The sequence below is a fragment of the Eurypyga helias genome, unplaced genomic scaffold (assembly GCF_000690775.1).
Source record: "Eurypyga helias isolate BGI_N326 unplaced genomic scaffold, ASM69077v1 scaffold3587, whole genome shotgun sequence".
Classification (NCBI taxonomy): domain Eukaryota; kingdom Metazoa; phylum Chordata; class Aves; order Eurypygiformes; family Eurypygidae; genus Eurypyga; species Eurypyga helias.
The window spans coordinates 59,377-65,376 of record NW_010259630.1 but is presented as its reverse complement, the minus strand read 5'-3'; the positions used below and the strand labels follow the sequence as shown (position 1 = coordinate 65,376).

Here is a 6,000-nt window from a genome sequence, read left to right as displayed (position 1 = left end):
GCTGCCTTATTATCCCACTTCAAAGAGGGGCCCATCTCCACTCCCTCTGTAATCAGCGCTGATTACCAAGAACGCACAGCCTATCATTTTAGGATATGCAAACTCTCTCCCAGACTAGACGGGTCAACTCAGGCATTCCATTTACTCCCTGCGTCTGGCTCAGTGCGCACGATCTTTGCATTCAGTAAAATCCTGTAATCTGACCCTTTTCAGGCCTCTGCATGGACTGTCCTCCAGGCGTGTTTATTATATAAATACTAAATGCTAATAATTACATGAATCGATCACTAATTACTGGATGCTCACCGTATAGAATACACCCTAATTAGAGAGACCTAACCAAAGACCAACAAAGCGACTCATTTCAGAAGGACACCCACACAACCTGCAAACTCAGAAGTCGATGGGAAAATACCCTAAGTGTGTCTAGACACAGAGGTGACATCACAACCCATGCAGTGGTCACCTCGCAGGAAAAATCACTGTGGTTCCCAGATTTCTTCCTGCCTGTATCCACCCGCGTCACTGGTTCAAAACAAGATGCGAACTGCAACAGGGTCTCTGCCTTTGCAATTTGCATCAGTTTATCGGACAAGCCTTGAGGCGAAGGGCGAGAAGTTAATACCTTCTATTTCAATGGAGGAATCGTGCAAAAAGTCCGTGTACCTTGTATCTATATAATGGCCAGAGGAGATTTTTATGAATCAAAGGAAAATCGAACAGCTACATGTGATGATTCCCGCTTATACTGATTTCAGGTCTGGCTGTTCAGATTCTTCCTCTAGCAGAAGAGTGTTGGGGTTCTTTTACTCTTTACTACAACGCAGACCTGAAGATGGGACTCCTCTCTAGTTTCTCACTAACGGACAAAAGGTACAACTACAGCAACTAACAAATCGACTGTTACTCCTGCTCAAACGCCTGTGTTTAGAACACGGGAAAACACAGAAACATTCCACAGGGAGAGTAACCAATACATCTACAAGGTGCAAAAAGACGTAAGAAAAACCCTCCTGTGCCATCCTTACCGACAAGGTTCTTAGAGAGAAAATGCACATACTGAAACCAGAACCAAACCTGGCAATGAGGCGAAACCAGAGCGGGACTTCTTCAAACACGCTGTGTCTCTGTCAGGAATGCAGGAGTGGTGAAGGGCCCTGCCCGAACTTTCAGCTCTAGGAGATCATTCCTCTCACCCAGGGAGTTAATCCCAATTACAAGGCGTGGGATGTGGGCAGTGCACGGCCCAAGAACATGTCCACCATGGGATTTGTTTCTTGCAGAAACCCTGGAGGAATTAGATCCACCCATGAAGCCAGAAGTGGTGCTTTGGCAGAAATCTCTTGACATATTTTCAGAAGATAGCTGATTAAGAATCAGGAAACTCATCTCCAAATATTCAATATTAATTTAGTTATAAATAATACCGCAAAATACTTCTCAAGTCCTAGGATGTAATTCTCTGGGCTGCTGTTAGCTTTCAGGGCATTATGTTTTTAACACACCTGGGGAACCTTTGATAATCAAAGGGATACTGGAGCAATGTTTTATAGGAAGACAAATTCCAGAGAGGTGTTACTGCAGATCTTACTGTTGTCCTGACAGCACTTAGTTGAGACGTTCTGGACTCATTAAGAACAATGCCTCTCGGTCTGCTAAGCAGTTCAGTTTTGAGACCCTGGTTCAACATTTATTTTCCCCATTACAGGTCTGAAATGAAGTCACACTGAAGATTCAATTTGTTCTTTTCTGTTCTCTCTTTCATCCATGTTCCATATTATTACTAAAAAAGTTTTATTTCCACGCTAATTTGCTGACCAAACTCTTTTTCTCTTCTATTTTCCTTTCAGAACCTTTTATCCCTTACTTTGCCTTTTAAAGCCATGGCGGTGTTGCTCACTTTTCTTTAGCTTCATTATGAAATTAAGGAAATAAACCGGAAAAAGAGAGAAGAATGTCCCACCCTGAGCATGACGAAACTCCTACTGCAGGACAATTCACAGCTCTCCAATCCATCTCCTCAGCGTGAGCAAGCGCCGTTGTGCATACGGTGCACACCACTGACCTCAGATCTTTTTTAACTCAGATTGCATCTGGTTCTTAATTAGTTTGATCTGTAAAATGAAACATAACTGACACCTTGGCAGCATTATGTGGCTAGCAGCGCAAGTAATAAGAATGAGTGAAGTAAAAGTCTCTCTGGTCATGTCTGCATAATGGCATGCTGTGTATACAGGGGGCTATCCTGCATCCCTCACTCACGTTTAATGCTGTTTTGGGCTGGGTTGTGTTCACAGAACTGTCCTGAAATAGCTCTGCAGTGGTGACTGGGTTGTATGATTAAAAAAGGATCTCTCTGCAAGGATGGGTCGCTGTGGAAATCAATCCTCTCCTCCAGTGTGCAGACAACTCTTGTGTAGCGTCTGAAAGGTGGTATTTGTGACGCCTGGAGAGAAGCTGCCATCACAGAGCTGAACTGAAACAGGACTGGAAGGTTGAACAGCCTTTGGGACAGAAGTGTTCCGGAGAAACGCTGTGCCAGCTACAAAACTGCACAAGTCCAGGCGCGCTGGGGAACGCAGCAGAGCTGAAGAGCCTAAAGATGCCTGAAAGAGGACAGTCGCCTTACCAGATGGCCCCCTCCTTGCTGGGTCACTCATCAGGCTGGCCTCTCCAGTCGAGTGAAAACTTGATGGATCACATCAGGCTTAGTGTGGAGGAGAGAGGGAATCTGAAGCCCTGGATACGGGAGAGGAGTGAATCAGGTTTCAGATGGGCAGAACGCACAGCACGTTCACAGCGTGTAGGAGCCTGACGAGCTGGTTCTGCTTCTCCACCATTCCGATTCAGCTGCAGCTGGAACTACGTGCACCAAGAAGGATTCACCTCTAGCCTATCGAAGTGGTGACAAGCACATAACCATTGTCAGAAGGCGTCAATCCCCCTGCCAGGGCTAACAAGGGTGTTTGCAGAGGAGCTGCGCTCCATCTTCACCTGCTGCCTGGTTCTATGTAGCAGAGTCCTCAAAGAGCAGGGATCCGCATGCACGAAGGAAGCTGGGAAAGACAGCAGAAGTGGGTGGCAGGGAAGGAAGCAGCACACGAAGGACTGGAGTGGCAAGGCGCTGGCTTCCCGTCTGCACGAACGTAACCTTCACTTCAGAAAATACCATCACATCCCTCTGTGCCAGGGAAGTAGTTTCAGATCGCACTCAAATGATCTTCAGTGTGAAGGGAAAACAGGACATCAGGGAGTAACAGAACAGTCAGTAGCGATCACGGCAAAGAAAGGGGAAAGGAAGCAGAAAGCTGTCAAGCACGAAAGATCCAGTGTGAAACCAGAGTGGAAACGCAGATGCATTCGGCGCCCGGCAAGACACAGCTTCTGAGCATTACTGGAGGGTACCGGGGTGCCTCCGTAGTATTACCATTAACCTGATCCAGGCTTCTAGAATTTGAGAAGAGTCTGAAGATCTACAGTCCCCATTTCCACCTCATGTTGCTCATCACTAAAGGGCTTGTCATTTTGAGTCTTTAGACACAGTCTGTTGCTTCACAGGATGGTGTTAAACTTAGAATCGTCGTGTATGTAAATAAGAAATGGTTACTTTTCCAGCAAAGAATGATTTAACCTACTTTGCGGTCCAAAGCAATCTCAGTCAAGTCAATTGTCTAAGGACTGAGGATGAAGGAACCTGGGCAAAATAAATAAGGAACTGCATTTCCTGTTATAAAACCAAATTATTTCAGGGACTCGACACCCCCAAATGCAAACCCATGCGGCTCCAGGAAATGTATGTGCACTGCCTAAATACAACTTCTGGCATATTAATTGACTGGAAGCTTGAATGTGTCCTTTCCTTTTCCAGGCCAGGAGTTGGAACGAGATGGTCTTTCAGGTCCCTTCCAACCTAACCCACGGTGCGATCCCGTGATCGCTGCCTGTGCCAGCTGAGGGGGGCAGGGAGCAGAGCACTGTGTCACCACCATGCTGCTGGATCAGAATTCCTACGTGCTTGCCAGCACACAGACCAAGGCACACTTGCGACGTTACTCTCCAGAAGGGCCAGCGTACTGACCCTGCAGTGCAGTGTACCTTGCAGCATGCGGCAGCTCAGGCCTGTAAATCACATTCGGTTTTCAGCTGAGAAAGGGTAAGTGTGCATCCAAAATATAATTGTTTCTGAAACCCGATTTAATGTCAGAATAGTCTAAATCCACAGAACTGAAATGTTTCATGGAGCTTAGCTACCTTAACTATCACACGATTTGTACTGCTAGAACTCAGACCTTTCTACTCAGCAAAGTATCAACATCTACCTTATGTCTTCCTGGTTTAATTTCTATAACTTACAATTTATAACGTAAGCAAAAAAAGAACCTATTGAAAAAAATCTTTCAAGCACACTAAAAAGGAAGCATTTCAATAATTTATATTAACAATTTCATCATTAAATATTTATTAAAACACCAGTAATAGGAAGTTGTATTGGCATCTCCAGTTTATAGAAATGTTGAACGTTGCTATTTAACCAGGTCCAGATTTAATGCCGTGCTGAGGAAAAGCTCGATAGTATGATATTTAAAATGTTTCTTCACACGATGAGCACTCCTGGAGAAACACGATGTGTGCCTGTGGATGGCAGATTCCAGCACAGAAGTACCAGACTACAGCTCAGTTCGTGTTTGCTGGGCCTCAGTGCACTGGGATAGGGCGGCTGTAACCCTGCTGCTCTCACACTGACTGCACCTTGCTGTGCAACTGCTCCCTGCCACTCCTGGTGCCAACCGACGCGTGGTAGGAGAGGTGCCCATCAGTGCCATTTCCTAGGTTATGCAGCACACTCCCTCACAATTTCAGGGGCAGTCTTCTCGATGTTATTCCACACCACTAACACTGATGGAGATGGTAGAAAAACATTTACTTTTAGGATGCAAGACACGTCTCTGACCACATCACTTAATTTCACTGTTCAAGAAAACCACTAACAAGGATATGATTTGGTATGTTCTGCACTTGTACTTTGAAAGTCTAATTATTGCTATATGAAAGAAATGAGGATGATAATTAAACACATTAGGAGTACATAAGCATGTGCCTTCCCTCGAGAACTGCCACTGCGACGCACCCTCTGGCGCAGACGGCAGCTGGGCCACTTGACAAATCTCATGAAGCTGCAAAGATGTATGAGGACTGACTGCTCATATCCGAGGGACCATGTGGGTGTGTCATTCAAGATGTTCTTTGTACATCCATCAGGGAATGATGGCTTTACGATGTCCTGACTAAGGCAATTTGTACCCGAGGGCGGTGGGTTAACTTTCCAGTTGGGCAAAGTGGAAGGAGGGCAGTGAAAATGCAGTGCCACCTCTTAGCTCTCCGAGGCACGTATGTGGAAAGGAAAGCCAATCGAAACCACAGAAGGAACTGTAGCTGGCAGCTGAGACAACGGCAGAGACATGGTGGGAAACGCCAAAAGAAACTGATTCTGGGAAAGAAACATTTTAACACGAGAGCTGCTCTTGGGGGAACAAAAGACTCCCCCTCCAGGTGTCCATCTGACAGATGCTGATAAAAGTGTTTTCAGGAAAAAGATGTGGGCAAAAAACCAGTGACACAGAAGCACTTTCAAGAATAAAGAAATACTGATCAGCTGCTCTATGACCTGGGCTATATAACAGAGAGGTTGCACCCAGCTGTCTTCTCCAGCTACTTCTACCTCGTTTAGAAATGTTTGTTAATTAATGGTACAGAGGTGATGAGAAAGAGCAAATATTTCAGAGTAAGACGTGCGATAGGATACAAAGGCACACGAGGCAGTTGGTGACCGAAGGGCTTATGCCAGGCTACTCCCCTTGAAGAGCTGGGCATCGCCGGTACCCCCAGGCAGCGCAGTGACGACAGCAGCGACAGAGCAGATTTGCTCGATGGAAAGTACAACAGAAACGGACATTTAAACAGGAACATTCCCGGAGCTACTGTAGGTATCACAGGTGTAAC

General features: G+C 45.8%; 1 protein-coding gene across 1 annotated transcript in view; it reads right to left on the bottom strand.

Annotated features, from left to right (window-relative positions):
• Positions 1 to 6,000, bottom strand: part of CDH8 (cadherin 8, type 2) — a gene marked incomplete at its 5' end in the record, with an annotated part of 71,056 nt that overhangs the window by 15,413 nt on the left and 49,643 nt on the right. The window lies entirely within an intron of this gene.